Raw genomic sequence first — 18,468 nt, 5'->3', positions numbered from 1 at the left:
GAGGAATAGGTGGGGGTCAATCCCCTTTTGTTTTGAGAATGGGTGGCTTAAACATGAAGGTTTTGTCGACCTAGTCAAGAATTGATGGTTTGAGATGCAGGATGAAGGGAGCTTTGTGGTCACGTCAGCTAAAATTGATAAATTGATGAAAATAGAACTTGAAGTGGTGGAACAAAAAAAAAAAAAAAATTGTTTGGCAATGTCACCTGAAGGAGGAATATGATCCTAACATGAGCTTAGAGAGGGCCTTAATGCAGAGAATAAGTCCAGAAGATTTGCAAGAATAGGTCCAAAAGACTTGCTCTCAAAAAATACCTAGCCAAAGTCATCACTTTGGAGGAAATTGCAAGGATATAAAAATCCAGGGCCCTTTGGTTAAAGGAGGGTGATAGGAATGCCAGCTTTTTCCACCGAGCTACTAATGTCCATTGTCGATTCAACTACTAACAAAAGTGGAAATGGAGGGAGAGCTCCTTGTGGCGGAAGGGGAAATTAAAAGGGCAATTTGCAATTTCTACAACAATTTCTTTTGAAATTTGAGCCCTTCTGAGGAAGAGGAAATTGTTTTAGCTCTTAAGAGCTGCAATGGGGACAAAGCCCACGATTTTGGTGGTTTTGACATGGTATTGTTCCAAAAGAATTGTGATGTTCTCAGGAAGGATATATTCTAATCTTTGAGGACTTCTACAGATCAGGTAGATTCGTGTCTAGCATTAACTCAACTCTTGTCTCCTTGATCCCAAAAGGGTGGTGGCTTACAACAAAAAACATTTTTGTCTTATCAGCCTTGTTGTAGCTTGTGTGACTTTTGTTCAAAGTCCTTGTAGGCTTAAATTAGCAATTTCAGAAGTTAGTGGGAAACATCAGCATGCTTTTGTAGTAGGCAGACAGATCATGGATATTGCTTTTATTGCAATCGAAGATGTGCATGCCTACATTTAGGGTTGGAAAAATGAGTGGTATGTAAGTTGGATATGGAAAAGGCGTTTGACCATGTGAACTATAAATGTCTGCTTTACATCCTCAGGAGAATGGATTTTGGGGAAATCTGGTGTAGATGGATCTGTCAATGTTTCTCTACCCCTTTGTTCTCGGTGCTTGTAATAAATGGCTGCCTTACATGTTCTTCAGATCTTCGCATGGTTTGAGACAAGTGGAACCCCTTTCCTTTTTTATGTATCATGGTTATGGAAGTTTTGAGCTAATGCCAATGAAGGTGGCCTACTCAAGAGGCTCAACATCAGAAGGATTAATGGAAATATGGTAGTCTCCTACCTCCTTTTTGTAGGCGAAGCCATCATTTTCTGTGAGGGTGAACCTGAGCAAATCCTGAATCTTAGATGCATCCTTTTCAGGTTCTAAGCAGTTAGAGGCTTAAAAGTGAATCTGGGCAAAAGAGAAATCATTCCTATAGGGATTTGTGATTGTGGCCCATTGCTAGCTAGTCTTTTAAGCTGCAAAATTGGAAATTTTGCTATTGCTTATCCTGGTCTACCCTTGGGAGACAAGTTCAAAGACTAGGGAGTTGGGGACCCCATAATTGGCAGATTTGAAAGAAAGCTAGTTGGTTGGAAAAAGGAATTGCCTTTCAAGAGGTGGCAGACTCATGTTCATTAAAAGCATTTTATCTAGTCTCCCTCTTTTTAGATGGAGAAGGGGTGTTAAATATCGAATGCAAAAGAGGGGTATTGTTCTTAGATCCCTTCTCACTTTTAATAAGGCCCTTTTGGGGATGTGGCTTTAGAGTTCATGATAAAGAAGAACTTTTTGTGGAGTGAAGTTATTGCTATCAAATATGCCTCCATCACAACTGCTGGGCCTGAAAAGAGGTGACTGAAGGCCATGGTACATGTGTTGAGAAATTCATCAGGAGAGAGTAGGAGAATTTCTTCTCTTTCATTTTTTTTTGTCATGTGCAGTGTTTTTATGGCATGATATTTGGTGTGATGAATCCCAGCTTAGCACTTAATGCCCTTCTATCTTCAAGTTGCCTGCAATAAAGATGCCCTCATTTGCCAACACATGGAGCTTGCTAATTAGGGGATGTTCTAAAATGCTCTCCTAGGAATATTGTTGATTGAGAGATTGATACTCTTGCAGATTTCTACAGCAGCCTTCACAAAATTTAGTGCCAGGCTACCTCCAATAAGCCCAAGTGGTCCTTGAACAAAGGTGGAAATTTCATGGTCAAATCATATCATACACACCTTTGCTATCTAGCTGGGCGAAGCAACAGTTTCCCTTGGAAACTCATTCGAAAATGGCAGCCCCCCTCAAAGGTTGCTTTCTTCATGAGGCAAGCTACACTCAAGAAGATCCTTACCTATGATAATCTTCAGGAAAATGGATTATCTCTCATTAATGGGATTTTCTTTGCCTTGAGGAGGTTGAATCGGTGGGAGCACATCCTTCTGTGCTGTTTTTGGACTAGAAACCTCTGGAGCTTGGTCATTTTCATTGTCAAGCAGAAGTAGGTTGCTACAGTTTCAGTGTAGGGCAGGATTTGGGCTTGGAAAGAGATCCACTCTATTGCTCTAACAAGGTTAGAATGAAGGATATTTCTCTCATTTTCCTTGCTATTTTTGGGAGGTATGGAGGACCATTGAATATCTATGATTTCCAATTGGCAAAGTGGGCTAGCTGAGAGAAAACATTTTTGTAATCCTTGATTTCCTTGATGCTTTACAACGATGGCTGTGTTGTTTTTTGTTGTTTCTGTAGTAAATGATTGGCATCCCCTTGATAGCCTTGTCTTTCTTTTAATAATTTCTCTTTGTTGATAAAATAAAAAATAAAATAAAATTTTGCTTCTGTTGTGAATGTGCAGAATTCAACATTTCACCAGTTTGTTTTTCTCAAAAAATCATGTAAAGAACAAAGACTACGACGAATCAAGGCTCTACCTTCGGGAAAGATGACAGCAACAACATTAAGAAATGGCTAGTGACACCCCCACACCAAGCAACTTTATCGGGACCACATTCGTGCTACCGAACCAATATTCAATAAGGTTCTAGACATTGAATTTTTTAAAGAGGATTTTCCAGGCATTTTGCCTATGTTCAAAGCTTTAGGTTGGGAAAAGTTTATCACATATCAAGCAAAAGGAATGTATCCAAACTTGGTTAATATCTTTTATGCAAATATGATAAAAGGGGACACTGTGACCTCCACTCAGACCATGGAAAAATCATTTGCAATTACCCCCCAAAGCTTAGCTGCTTTTTTAAGAATTGAAGCGAGAGAATTTGAGTGTCCACCTCTTGGCCAATCATGGATTATGGCTCAAAATTTTACACCTAAGGAATTTCTACCTTTGCTTATGACTACAGACCCTATCTACTTTGGTCATCCTCCTCTCTATAATCAACTGAACTTATAGGCCCAAATCCTACAAAAGCTCATTACTTACAATATCTTGCGTAGAATAGGATCACATGACCATGTTTCCTATCTTGATTGCTTTGTAATGTATTGTCTGCTAAAGGGGAAGAATCTTGACTTGCCAAGCTTAATCTTGAAATGGATGCTTTCGAGAGAAGAATCTCGTAGAGTAATTCTTCCATACGGTAAAATTCTACATGTTGTCTTTGACCTTCTTGGAGTAACCACGCCATCCACTCTGTTTATCAAGCAAACCCATTATGACATATTTTCATCTACCACAATTAAACAAATGGGGTATGAATGACATGACCAAGGTTGGTTTCACAAAATGGTGGAGACGTAGACAAGCTCCTGAACCACAACAAGCTGCTCCTCCAGCAGATAATACTCCTTCGTGGTTTGTAGCCTATCAGCAGCAGATGATTGGTTTCCGTGATGAAGTGCATGTAGGTTTCAGCTTGCTTCAAGCGAATTACACTTCTTTTGACCAGCGGCATGGACGAATTGAACAACATATGGCCGATTCTTCTACTTCACGAGGCAAGGCTCCTACGGAGGCAAGCTCAGGTGATACTAAAAATGAATATGATGAAGATAAAGAAGATGATGATGAGGAAGGAACTGAAGCTGATGGTGGCAATGATGTGTAGTTATTTTCTTTGAATGAACTAACTCGGGTTGTAATATTTGTGTTTGACACTGCTCTTCTATTCTGTTTTTGCTCTTTTTGTTTTTCTGTTTCTTTTGACTATGTTATTTCACATGCTGTAATTGGATTACATTGAATATCTTTCACATGTTAAATGATGGATAACTATGTTATGATTGTCTTATGAATTACATGCTGAGTTATGGACCTTGTTATTGAGACCTGAATGCTGATTTTTGGTCCTTAGTACCTTTGCATGATATTCGTATTAGTTTATCCTTTTTTTGATTAATGTCAAAAGGGGGAGAAGTTTGGGCAAAACTGAGACAAAGTTGAGCATGAACTGAGCATGAAGCATGAAGTTTAGACACACAATTGATCATGATGAGACGATATAATGATATTAGCTTCACTCTATGCATGGTTTAAACTTAACTTCATGAATAAAGTTTAGACACACAATTGATCATGATGAGATGATATAATGATATTAGCTTCACTCTATACATGGTTTAAACTTAACTTCATGAATAAAATTTGAATTTTATTGAATTAGGCATATATTTCATTCAGGGAGAGTTATATTTGATAAATGTTAATATCATGACATATGTCCGTTGCTGAAAGTTATTTTGAACTCTGATATGCAATCTTATTACTCTACAATCTTGTTAAGACTATGCTTATTGTAAGGGGGAGCCTTATTAAGGCTTACATATTTTTGCTCCTTATTTGTCATCATTAAAAAGGGGGAGATTGTTGGCCTGACAAGATATAATCTCGTTTTGATGATAACAAATCAAGGGTACTTAACATGGTCGATTAAGTAAATTTCAAGGCTTCAAAAGTATCCATGAATTCAAGTTCAAGTGTTTGAAGAGGATGAATGAAGCTTGTGCTTAAAGTCATGAGTAATGATGAAGTTTAAGCATATTTAAGAAAAAGTTCAAGCTAGACATAGAATGGAAGCTAAAGCATGAAGACTTAGTGTTTAGATAGTTCTATTTATAAAAGTCTCATGTAAATACTTCACAAATTCAATGTTGATGTTTGAAGCTCTTAGGAAATACCTTTGACTTAGAGACTTTGTTTTAAAATCATGGAAAATATTTTCATAAAGTCTCAAATGAGTTTTACAAGGTTAAAGCTAAGTTTTGAAATCAAATTTTGAAAAACTAAAAAGTAACAAGAGGATAGGCGATTGATGTTTTAACATCAGGCGACTGACATATTGTTATTATTATTCATAAGCAAACAAAACTGGAGCAAGCGACTGACTCACTAACGTCCAATCAACTGACTCAACGCTGGATTTTCAAAATACGCTGAACTTAAAAAGATCAAAAGACTGACCCTTGGGTCATAGTCGACTGAAGGTTATGTTATAACTTTAAAACAACGTTTGTAAAGTTTCCAAAATTGATTTCTTGACTCCCAAACTAAGAGGAAAGTTGGGGAAAACGGTAAGAAACTTTTCTACTCTATATATATATATATATATATATATATAAGATATTTTTTCAAATTAGGGTAGAACATACAAGCACATACGAATTATATTTTGAAATCTCACTGCTGAAAGCCTACTGATGTTTTGCTGAAAGCTATATTGTGCTATTGTTGAAATCTTATTGAAGTTATGATTCAATTTCACGAATTCCTCACTCTAAAATCAGAACTCTGGTGATATTACTTTGAGCTTCATCTTCTACATTGTTTTTGATTGAAGTACACTGAATTTAAATTGTACAAATCTGCTCTAACTGAGAGTATAACTTGTACGAACAAAGTTGTTCCTTGTTTCTATTTTTGTTTGACGATTCAGGATTGTTGGATTGTTGCCTAGCGAGAGGGGTGTTCTCGTTAGAGGGGGATCTCCACCTTGAAGCGAGAGAGGATGTAACTTCTCTTGGTAAAGAAGTTGGAAAGGAATCCTCACAGCGTGTTGCTTGAGGCAAGGATGTAGGTTGTTGGCCGAATCTTGTAAAAAATCTAGTGTTCCTCTCTTCTTCCCTTAATCTCTTTACATTCTTGCAAGTATATAAATTGAGTGTATGATTATTTAAATTGTTGAGAACTTGATGGATATTGGGGATTTGCTGGAATACTGATTTTGATCAAGAAACTATATTGATTGTCTTTGTTGGATTGAAATTCAAATTAAGCTTAAATACTAAATTGCTGAATATCACAGCTGAGGGATATCTTGTGAAATAGATTATTTCATTGAAGGAAAATTTCAGGGTATTTAAAATCAATCTTCTAAAATTATATATTAATATTTTCAGTGACAAATACTGAAAAGAAAATCTAATCTTGAATACTACTTATCTTTTGAAGTGTTGAGGTTTGAATTTGAATTTAAAATATAGTTACATTTATACATAGGATTGTTGGTTGGTTTAGTAAGGTGGCTAATAAGATTTGTTGTGGTTGTGTGATCATATCAAATTAATTTGAAAAGGTTAATGCTTAACTAAGGTATTTGAAAAGAAAATTTTAAAACCCAATTCACCCCCCTCTTAGGAGTACACCTTAAATCTCAACAACTACATAACATGTTTAGGATTTATGCTTCGATGCCCTTGGCACTAACACTACTCTTATCCCTAAATTAGAGGAATTTGAGGACGTGTGTTGAATGAATTATGGTTATCCTTGCTTAAGGAGTTAAACCATAATCATTAACATTATCTAATCCATCTAGTTCCAACAATAAATGGCAAAGTATAATACTTATGCTCTAAGGGGCATTTTTTCAAACACCTTGTGTGCACCTTGAAATTGAACTAGGTTCTAATCCCCTTGAGTTGTAAAACAACCCATAAACACAAATCAAATTAGCAAATTGCATAAAAAAAAAATACAACAAATTAATCCAACAATAAATCATTCAAAAATAATAAACTAAATGGATACTAAAAATAAAGGAACAAATTAATCTAACCATAACTCATTTAAAACAATAAAGTGCATGACAATAAAAATAAAGGAGCGACTCAATCCAACAATAAAGTATTCAAAACAATGAATTAAAATGGGCATTAAAAATAAAGAAACAAAAGGATAGAGGAAGAGAAGGAGGAGGAAAGAGAAAAGGAGAAAAGGTGAAAAGGAGAGAGGAAGTTGTTGTCCCTCTCTGTGTTCTGCGCACAACATAGCATTTAAAGTTGTTGTTGTCTCTCTTTTTAACCCACGACCAGTTGTTGTCTCCCTTCGTATTCCATGACATCACCCCTTTCCTCTCTCTGCACATAGCTGTGTTTTTTGCTTCTCCTCACGGTTGCCAGCCTTTCCTCTTATGCACAGCCCCTTCTCCTTTTCCTTATGTGCCCAGCCTCTCCTCTCCCTTAACCCTATGGCTGCCCTATGTTTTTAGCTGTGCATGGGGCAGCAGATTTTATCTTCTTTTGAGCTAGCCACTTGCATGGCCCATGCAAGTTTACACAATAAAAACTGCTGCCCATTCTCCTAAAAAACGGCTCCTCATAGCCTTCTCTTTTCTTTTTCGCATGGGCCTCCATTTGCATTGAATTTGGCCCCTCTTTCATGCAATGTTGAATACAATTATTGCATGGTTTATTCAATTGCATGTGCTGCATTTAATTCATCTTCATTCCAATTGTATGGCTTTAAATTGCATGGGGCCTTCACCTTTTGCATTTTTGTTTCACCTTCAATTCTCGAAAGTGCCCTACAATAATTAAACGCAAGTGTTTGTAAATTTACGGACAAAATTAAAATAAAAATCCTAATGTTATAAATTGAACTCCATTTAAAATAATATGCATAACTTGGGCATTTAATCTAATTTTATAGTTTCTAGCAAATAACGTGAATGCGCTCGCACAAGGGGAAGTATCAACTATAACTCCTGTATATTTGAAAATTGCATGTCATGAAATAATTTGTTGAGTTTAGGAACACAAGAAATAGATTAATCTGAATTTAGTATCAACTGAGAGATTTATACACTATTTAGTTATTCAACCAAGGTAAAAGTTCGCGTGTAGGGAATAAGGTTAGAATTTCAAGATTGACCACCAAGAGGCATTAACAGTTTCAATCACAACAGTTAATCTAAGATAACCGCATGATCTTACTCTAATTCAAAACCATTTTAGTGGCGGCTTTCACGCTATTACACTTTAGAAGGTACCTATTTTTTTTACTAAGGACCCCGGTCATAGGTAGCCTTTTCCAATATACAAATGTACAATGGTGGCTTTCACGCTATTACATTTTAGAAGACACTTACTTTCTTATTTTTTCAAGACCTCAGTAATAGGTAGTTTTTTTCAATACACAAATGTTTCGCTCTTTTTCTTTTTCTTTTTTTCTTTTCCTTTTGCAATTGATCCCTAACTTGTTTCTCATTTTAATTCACTTCAAACTTCTTTATAAGCCATTAGGATATGGTTCATTAGAGTCTTAAATAACCGAAGTGTAAATCAATAAATAATGACCCAAGGTAGTCTTTCTAAGTATTCCGACCCGTGTTGTGTGTGTTTTAGCAAAACTCTTAACATCTTTCCTTTGGTTGAAACTAATTAAAATGGATAAGTTTCTTTTTTGATCTAAACTTTGATTTGCACTACATTCTACTTGTTCCATGTCTTAAAAAAACAATTTCTAGCATGTAAGATTCAACAATAAGGAATTTAGTATGCTTTGAGTTCAATACTAGCACTTCCCCAAAGTAGACCAACATATGTCTAAAGCATGCAAACAAAGAAGTAACTTCTCCTCCACCCTTAACTAAAAGGTAGCATTGTTCTCAATGATTGAAAAGAAAAGCAAAAGAGTGATACTGAGAGAAGTAGAAAAGTACCTGGGTAGAGAAGTAAAAGACAAAAAAATTGAAACTAAAAGAAAATGCACCACGTCCATCTCCTAGCCCCTTACTCAGGAAATTTCACTGAGTTGCCCTTACTTGCTCATGCAGTTTTTTTTTTTTTTTCCCAAAAAAAACAAAAGAAACCAACATTCAATAGTCACAAGGTGTCTGGACAAACAAAGTTTCATCACCAGGATCATAAGTAGAAATAAAGGGCTTAAGGTGCTGACCATTCACCATGAACGATGTACCACTCTTTGGATTCTGAATTTCCACTGTTCCATGAAAATGAATGTTAGTTATAATATAGGGACTAGTCCAACGAGATTTCAATTTACTAGGAAAAATATGCAAACGAGAGTTGTAAAAAAGAATTTCCTGGCCAAGCGTGAAATGCTTGAGGTGGATCTTTTTGTCATGTAAAATCTTCATGTGCTCCTTCGCTAACTTGGCATTGTCATATGCATCTCGACAAGCTTCATCCAATTTATTTATCTACAACTTTCTCAACCATGAAGTTTCATCAAGTGACATGTTAACATGTTTTATAGCCCAAAGAGTTTGATGTTGAATGTCAATAGGTAAATGACAAGCTTTTCCACAAACTAATCTATAAGGAGACATCCCTATATTAGTTTTGAAATTTGTCCTATAAGCCCGTAAGGCATCGAGAAGCTCAATTGACCAATTTTTCCTATTAGTATTAATAGTTTTCTCCAAAATTATTTTTGTCTCTCTGTTTACCAATTCAGCTTGCCCATTTGTTTGGGAATGATTGGAAGTGGAAACTCTGTGTGTGAAGCCATATTTTTTCATGAGTGAATAAAATGGTTTGTTGTAAAAATGAGTACCCCTATCATTAATGATAACTTTAGGCATGCCAAAATGAACAAATAGAGAGTGTAAAAATTTAAGCACAACATGGTGGTCATTTGTTTTGCAAGTGACAACCTCAACCCATTTTGAGACATAATCTACACCAATAAAATAAAGGTGTTTCCAAAGGAGGTTGGGAAAGGCCCTATGAAGTCAATTTCCCAACAGGAAAAAAAAAATTCTAAGGTAAGAATAGCGGAAAGGGGCATCGTGTCTCTTTTACTAATGGATCCTACTTTTTGACATGCCTCACACGGCTTACAAAAATTGTAAGCGTCTTTGAACATGGAAGACCAGTACAACCTGCTTTACAAAATTTTAGCTACTATTTTTTTAGTTGAAAAATGACCACCACATGCACCCATATGACAAAATCTCAACATAGAAGAAAACTCATTATTAGGAATGCACCTTTGAATTAATTGACCTGAACAATATTTGAAAAGGTATGGATCATCAAAGTAGAAACGCCATACATCAGAGAGAAATCGGTGCCTCTTTTGGGTGGACCAGTCAGAAGGCATTTGTTCAGTCACCAAGTAGTTGACTTTGTCAACAAACCAGAGAGCATTTTGAACCACAAATAGCTACTCATCTAGGAAACTATCAGCAAGAGGAGGGCTAACGTTTGCACAGGAGGATAGTGGCAATCTGGAGAGGTGGTCAGCCATCACATTCTCAACTCCTTTCTTGTCCTTGATGGTGATGTTAAACTCTTGAAGTAGCAAAATCCAGCAGATTAAGCGTGGTTTTGCATCTTTCTTAGCCAACAAATACTTCAAGGCAGAATGGTGGGTGAAAATAACAACAGAAGAACCAATAATGTAGGCCCGAAATTTATCAAGTGCAAAAACCACAACAAGTAATTCTTTTTCAACAGTGGTGTAATTTTTTTGGGCATCATTTAAGGTCCTACTAGCATAGTAAATCACAGAAGGCATGTTATTCACACGCTGGCCCAAAACAGCCCCTAAAGTATGGTCCCTTGCATCAGTCATAATATCAAAAGAAAGGTCCCACTGTGGGGGTTGCAAAATGGGGGCGGTGGTAAGTGATTCCTTAAGGGTATCAAAAGCTCTTTGGCACTCATTGGTCCAAACAAATTCAACATTATTTTGTAAAAGGGTGCACAAAGGTTTTTCAATAGAATTAAACCCCTTAATAAATCATCTATAAAAGCCAGCATGGCTAAGAAAAGAATGAATATCTTTAATTGTCCTAGGGATAAGGAGTTTACATATTAGTTAATTTTTGCCTTGCCGACCTTCATACCTTTAGAAGAAACTATATGGCCTAAAGAATGACCATTAACTAACATTTCTCCCAATTTTAGCAAAAGATTTTTATTCTTCATGTCTTTGCAAAACACAAGCCAAATTATGTAAACAATTCTCAAAAGATTTTATGAAAATATAGAAATCATCCATGAATATTTCACAAACATCCTTAATCATATCAGAAAAACTACTCATTGTGTATCTCTGAAAAGCAGTTGGAGCATTACACAAACCTAAAGACATTCTAGTGAAAGCAAAGGTGCCAAAAGTACAGGTGAAGGTGGTCTTCTCCTGGTCCTTGGGTGCTACAACAATTTGGTAATTCCTAGAAAATCCATCCAAGAAATAATAGAATGCATTATCAACCACACGTTCTAAAATCTAGTCTAAAAATGGCAAAGGGAAATGGTCTTTTGCTATTGGATGAATTAAGTTTTCTATAATCAATACACATCCTCCAGCCAGTGACCATCCTAGTTGGGATTAATTCATTTTTCTCATTTTTGACAACCATCAAGCCATATTTTTTTGGTACTACCTAAGTTGGACTTACCCACTTACTGTTTGAGATGGGGTAAATGATACCCACTGCAAGCAGCTTGAGCACTTCCTTTTTTACAACTTCTTTCATGGTAGGGAAAGCCTACGTTGAGCATCTCGAACTGGTCTAGCATCATCCTCAAGATGGATTTTTTGTGTACATACAACAGCATCAATACCCTTGATGTCGGCTATTGTCCACCTAATTGCATCTCAATGCTTTCTTAAGACTTCTAGTTGTTAGCTTTGGTGCAATCCCAAGAGGGGAGGGGGTGACTTGGTATTTAAAAAATTTATCCTCTAGGTCAATCCACTAACATCAGTATTACACAAGCTTAAGGTCAATCTAGTACATATAAAATAAATCAATGTAAATATACAACGGAACTTAAACTACAATAGAAATTTAACCAAGCATGCACAATCAAGCAGTAAAGGAGAAGACACCAGAAATGTTATCAAGGTTCGGTAAACTGCCTACGTCCCCGCCTTAACTAACAAGCACAAGGATTACCACTATAAACTCACTTAACGGGTGGAGCAGCACCTAAACAACCAGTTCAATTAGCACAAGGCTGACTTTAACTTTTACAATTGGGTCAATTAACATAGGGCTGACCTCAACCTTTACAATCAAATCTGTTGGGCTTTTGTGGAGCCTAGTTGTGTTTTTTGGAGCCCATTTAGAACGGAACCCTAGGCGCAACATATAAAAAGGATTGCTTTCGGGTGATTAGGGTTTTATGGGTGATTAGGGTTTTATGGGTTGTACCTGCGAGAGAGCGAGAGGGAGAGCATTGTATCGCCGCACTCTCTGTGTTTTCTTCCTGATAATATTGAAATCCTTGCAACTCCGTGGACGTAGGCGAAATTGCCAAACCACATAAATATTGTCTTGTGCGTGTGATTGATTTTCTTTGGCGTTATTTTTCTCTATTTTGTTTCTCACAGGTTTCGGGAATTTGTTCTTTATTCCCAACAAAATCAATTAACATAGGGCTGACCTTAACCTTTACAACCAATCCTTATCAAACTGGATTACTGCCCCTTAAGCCACGCCCGGAATACAACAAATTTCTTAATATAACAGGGTACAACAAATATGCTTCTCAACTAGGCAGATTATGTACCAATGTAATCAATACATCACCAAATGATATGATAAGATGAGCTTAATGTGGTCTTAGTATCTACTCTCAAAGCTTTATGCAAATAATGCAATCAGTATGTGAGAGTGTAAGTGATAGGATCTTTGTGTCAAAAATAATATTCTCAATCACGATGTACTAGCAAAGATCACAAGTATACTTCAAATATCTCAACAAAAGTTTTTTCTCAAAATAAACTACAAAAGATATTTAAAAATGATTTGAAAAATAATTTAATCTTTTTGTCAAGATGATGATATCAAAAAAAACGATATAGCAACAAAGATTTTTCAGCACTCTAGCAAATATCTCAAAATGTATTTCTCAAAGACAAGCACAAGAGATATTCTTGAACATGATGTATAAAATATTTTTAGCAATCAAAATCCAATATGAACTCCTTGAGTATTGTAATGACAATGCAAAACCCAAAAGCCCAATGAAGTATTCCTAAGGAAGACTTATTAACAAAGTCTTTTACGGAAACTTAAAGCTTTGCTCTCTAATAAAATACTTTCAATCAACAAGAACAAGAGAGAGCTTAAGCCTATGAGAAGAACACTCAAGCACACTTACAAAAAAATTTAAGTAATAAAAGTGAGTAAGAATGAGTGTAGGAGGCTTAAAAATGGAAGTAGGAGTTTTTGAATTTCAGAAGAGTTTTGCTAATTAAGATTGCTAACCATTGACTAATTTTTATAAATGAGGGGGTATATATAGAATTCCCCAAAATTATAACCGTTCGAGACATATTAGTCATTTTAGGAAAAGTTCAAGTGAGGTTAGTAGAAATAAAAACGTTTTTAACCTCAAGTAAAATTCGCCAACCCGAGAGCATTGGTCACCCAAACTTAAGGTTCGGTTGACCGGGAGTATTTTGAACAAGAAAGATGGTCGATCGGACTTGTATGGTTCAAGGGTGATTTTCCAATTTCGTGTAGTTCGGTCGACCAGGTCAATTTGAACAATGATGTATGGTCGACCGAGCAGTTGACATTTCCCACATGGGGGTTCGGTCGACCAATATAATTCTAGTCGATCGACCAAGAGGTCAACTTGTTGACTGGAGGAGGTTCTATCGACCAGGTCTTGCCTGTATATATCTGGTCGGTCGACCGAGAGGTCAACTTGTTGACCCAGTGGGAGTTTGGTCGACCAAAGATCTCAGTGTAACTGAGTTCAATCGACCGAACATGCCATCCTTGGGAATTTCGATCCTATTCCACTTATAATGTTGTCCCTATACATATAATGATTAATTTTAAGTCAATAGAGAACATTTTCATGCATAATAGTGTCTTATGGCCAGTCTAAGGTCTTTGAGAGCTGACCGAAAAAATTCGACGTCGGTCAACTGCCTTACGGTCATTTGGTTTCCCTATGGTCATTTGAGCTTGTCTACCCTATCATGCATGTAATACATTAATTATTACATATCATTGAGCTTTAATTATTACAAACCCAAATAACAACTTAATTAAATTACAATGAATAAACATTCTGGGTCTTTGTCTTCTTTAAGCCTATGTGCGTGCACTATATGATACTTTCAATTGGTCCTGCACACAAACTCATCAACCAATAAATATCAGAGTATTTGTCATAATCAAAACGGGATATGACCTATAAGGTCAACACCAGTAATTGGGCTTCATCTTTTTGATTTAGCTTCAAGGAGATCGCCACTGGGAAGGTGCCTTCTTTAGGACTAAGAAAGACATATTTTAAATCTTTAGGGAGTGGTTTCAGTTCCAGCTAGTGAACTTCCTCCTCTTAAAATTTAAGTATGTCCAGTGGTGACTAAGTCTCAAACTGGGGTTGTCATCTAGCATCTGTAACTTGTACCTCAAGTGGTGAAGAAAAATCTACCAAACTATCCAAAGTTTCAAGGAAATTTTCATTAGCAGGGTTAGTCTCCTCATTAAATAAAAATTCAGATGTTTGAAAAATAAACTCATCATCAAGGGAGGGGAGAATTGAACCATTAATTTCTGTAGGTGCCAAAATCTTTGCAGCATTTGTATCGCTTGTGTCATCAAAATGGCTCGACATTTTGCAAGCGTTGAAGACATTCAACTCAAGTGTCATGTTCCCAAAAGTAAGCTTCGGAACACCACTTCTACAATTGATCAATGCATTTTATGTAGCCAAGAATGGTCTTCCAAGGATGACAAGTGCTTGAGAATTGTTGACATTTGACTACTGCATATCCAAAATTACAAAGTCAACTGGATAGTAAAATCTGTCAATTTTTACAAGCACATCTTCCATAACTCCCCTCGGTCTCTTGATTGACCTATCGGCTAATTGCAGCATAAGTTTAGTTTCCTTTAACTCTCCCAGTCCAAGTTGCTTATAAAGTGAGTATGGCAATAGGTTCACACTACTGCCCAAGTCCAGCAAAGCTCTAAAAATTTGGGACTTACCAATCACAATGGAAATTGTAGGACAATTCGGATCTCTATACTTTGGATTCGTCTCATGCTGGATGATTGCACTAACGTGTTCCATTAAGAAGGCTTTCTTTTTCACATTCAACTGCCTTTTCACTATGCATAGCTCTTTCAGAAAGTTGGCATAAAAAGGAATTTACATAATGGCCTCCAGTAGTGAAATGTTAATTTACACCTGTTTGAACACCTCAAAAATCTCTTTTTGCTGCTTACTCTTAGTAGCCGATAATAATATCTGAGGGTATGGTGTTGTAGGGGCATAGTCCTTCCTTAACTCCTTAATTTTCTAACCCAAAGGCTCAATCTCCTTTTGTTGATCACCACCTTGGTCAACATAAGCCTTAGATGACTCCGACGCATATTCCTAGGCATCTGGATGTTTATTAGGCTTAGGATCATTTTCAGCTAATGGCCTTGGTACAACCTGCTCAATTTTCTTACCACTCCTAACTGTGATAACAACTTTCACTAGTTTTACATATTCATTATCAACTAAATGCCCCTGTGACTTCTTGTACACTTGTGGTTTGGGTTGAGTTTGAGCTGGAAATTTACCCTTCTCTAAAGTGTTCAGAGTAGTCATCATTTTGCTAAGTATGCCTTTGATTTTATTTATGGCCTGAGAATTCTAAGTGTTGGTTATATTTTGGCTTGCCATAAATTGCTGAAAGGTGGCAGCCATCTGAGTAATTGTATCATCCAATGATTTCATAGGAGGTTGAAAAGGCTGTTGATATTGAGCCACGGGGAACTGCTAAAAAGTTCCCTGAGAAAGTGTAGTTGGCTGCCTTGATTATCTTAGATCATTTCTCCATGAAAAATTAGAGTGATTCCGCTATGCTGGAGTGTAAGTGTTTGAGACTGGTGGATTCTAAGGTCAACCCACCCAGCTTACATTCTGAGGCTGCTCTGTACCATTCTCGTGATAAATCGGCAAAGCAAGACATTCCAACATTTTATGACTTGTGTTAGCATATAAAGCAAAAACTTTCGCAGCTTTATTTACTGCCTTCACTTTTTCCATCTCCATAACATCGAATCTTCTAGTGATTGCAGTCAGATGTGCCTAAACATCAATGTCATCCTTTAGTTCATATTGTTAGGGAATTATACTGAAAGACATGTTTTATGTTATCGATTTTAGTATTTATTAATAACTTCAGTTATTCAATTTTAATGAGAATCTTTGTGAATAATGTTTGCCTGACATTATTTATTAAATGATTATGCATGTGTGTCTTTTATTCTATATAGTAGGTGATCTAATGTGTAGAGTACGACTTATACACAGAAGATTAGATCATCAATTCTTATAGAATATAAGTTTATTGTTCATAATCTTAAATGAAATTGGGCACACCATTGGTAGGACTGTAGTACAAGGTTTTAATAGGTCTATCTTGACTATTGGGAATGGTACAGTTCCAACTCCTTGTGCTAGTACACTTTGTGTGTATTGAACACGACCGTCTTGGGGTAATTGTTTTTATACTGACTATACAAAACAATTAATACCTCATGGTTATTGTGAGTGATTATGCTCTTAATCCTAATATGATTATTGGACATGTGCATATAATGTTTATTACTTTGATTCATAGAAAAGTGAGACTTTTTATGAGTCAAAATACTCAGTGAGTTGGGTGATGACATTATTTGTATGATGAGCATTAATTATTGATGGAATCCACATCCCGATATTGGGATTGATGATACCCCTTTGAGGAATCTTATAAGTTTTGATTGTGTCAAACCCTGTAGGTGGATTTTGAATCCAGGACATCAAATAAGTTAAGTGGAAGGTCTCAGGGAATTAATATGTTAATTAATTAAATTGTCAGTAATTTAATTTAATAGACGGGTATTTGTAATCTTTACGTGGGAAGATAATAAGTATTTAATAATAGGAGCTCCAAATTTAATTTCGAGTATGATTGAGAGTGCAATTATAATTCTTTAGTGGTATGAATCATAATTAACGTAATTAAGGATGAATTCGAGTCAGGTTAGGAATTTTTAATTACGTGGGAAGCCCTAATCATATTTGCTCAAAGATCCCTATTGTAACCTATATATATATACAGGCACTCCATTTAGCAGTTAAGGGAGACAAGAAAACTCTCACAGAGGCAGACATTTTCATGATAAAAGAAAACCCTAGCAGCTGCTTACAAGTCCACTCTCTCAGGAGCAAGGCATGTTCAAGGAATACAGTAGAAAATTCTTGGTCGTCTTCAAGAGCTCGTTTTCATACTTGCAAACTTGATATCAAACCAGACAGATCTCGCAGGTATAATCTTAATTACATAATTAGGGATTGTATGATCTGATTTTTTTTTTGTTATCTTTATGCTCTACAATTAGATCTTAGGGCTATTCCACAAGTCCCTTTAATTGGTATTAGAGCCTCGATTGATACTGTATACGGATAATAATACCGTGTTCTTTGAAAATCGAATCAATGCATACTTAGGGTAGAATGGGTGTAAGCACTAACCTCTGTTTTGTAGCATTTTGTCCAGCAATTATGGTCACATGAATGTATGTTTTGTGATTGCGATTGTATATTACAAAATTCTTAGCATGTGAACTTCGGTTATGGAGGCATAGGATTTTGTAATCTGATGCAGCTTTATCACACGAATGTATGTTTTATGATTGCGATTGTTTATTACAAGATTCGTAGCATGTGAACTCTGGTTATGGAGGCATAGGATTTTGTAATATGATGCAGCTTCATTCGAGAAGGAGGCACAGTTGCAACGTGTGCATAGCAGTGGCAAAAAATAAGAAAAACCCTAAAATAGTGATGCAATTTTTTGTTCCTTTTTTGAATTTGAATTTAAATTTAAATTTGAATTTGAATTTGAATTTAAATTTACCTGGACCCCTACGACCTGACCGAGTAGGCTGAACCCCACCGAGGGCTTTAGACCCAGGGCCCTACCGAACCTCGACACTATGTAAACAAAGATTCACGGTGTTATGATGCAAGCTGCTTGACCTTAATAGTCGAATATTTATTATATCGTATTTCTTGTTTATATATGCTTGCTTGGAGTGTTTGTAGTTCTTGCGTTATGTCATTAGCATGTAAAATTTAAAATTTCAATGTTGGTTTATGCTTGTACAACTAGAGAATAAAATTAATTCCCAAATTATAATACAATTTTTTTATTAAAAAAAATATTAAGGGAATTTGGAATTTTATTTGTTGCATGTAATTTAGTTACTAATATTGGAATATTAAATTTATTTGAATATTAAACATGTGTTTGTATCCCTCATGAATTAAACAACT

The 18,468-nt window shown here is 36.0% G+C and overlaps 1 protein-coding gene and 1 long non-coding RNA gene across 2 annotated transcripts in view; one reads left to right on the top strand and one right to left on the bottom strand.

Annotated features, from left to right (window-relative positions):
* Positions 1-4,226, top strand: part of LOC131154367 (putative pentatricopeptide repeat-containing protein At1g12700, mitochondrial) — a 73,607-nt gene extending 69,381 nt beyond the window's left edge. Inside the window, exon 5 of the transcript XR_009136428.1 lies at positions 2,828-4,226. The gene's annotated coding sequence lies outside the window, so the exon portion shown is untranslated. The remainder of the gene's footprint in view (positions 1-2,827) is intronic.
* Positions 4,227-8,657: 4,431 nt separating this feature from the next.
* LOC131154366 (uncharacterized) overlaps positions 8,658-18,468 on the bottom strand; it is a 22,711-nt gene continuing 12,900 nt past the window's right edge. The window contains exon 2 of the long non-coding RNA XR_009136427.1: positions 8,658-9,148. This is a non-coding gene — a long non-coding RNA (uncharacterized LOC131154366). The remainder of the gene's footprint in view (positions 9,149-18,468) is intronic.

Source organism: Malania oleifera, chromosome 4 (assembly GCF_029873635.1).
Source record: "Malania oleifera isolate guangnan ecotype guangnan chromosome 4, ASM2987363v1, whole genome shotgun sequence".
NCBI classification, from domain to species: Eukaryota; Viridiplantae; Streptophyta; class Magnoliopsida; order Santalales; family Ximeniaceae; genus Malania; species Malania oleifera.
The sequence above is the reverse complement of the archived record's forward strand: the minus strand, read 5'-3'. Positions and strand labels throughout refer to the sequence as shown.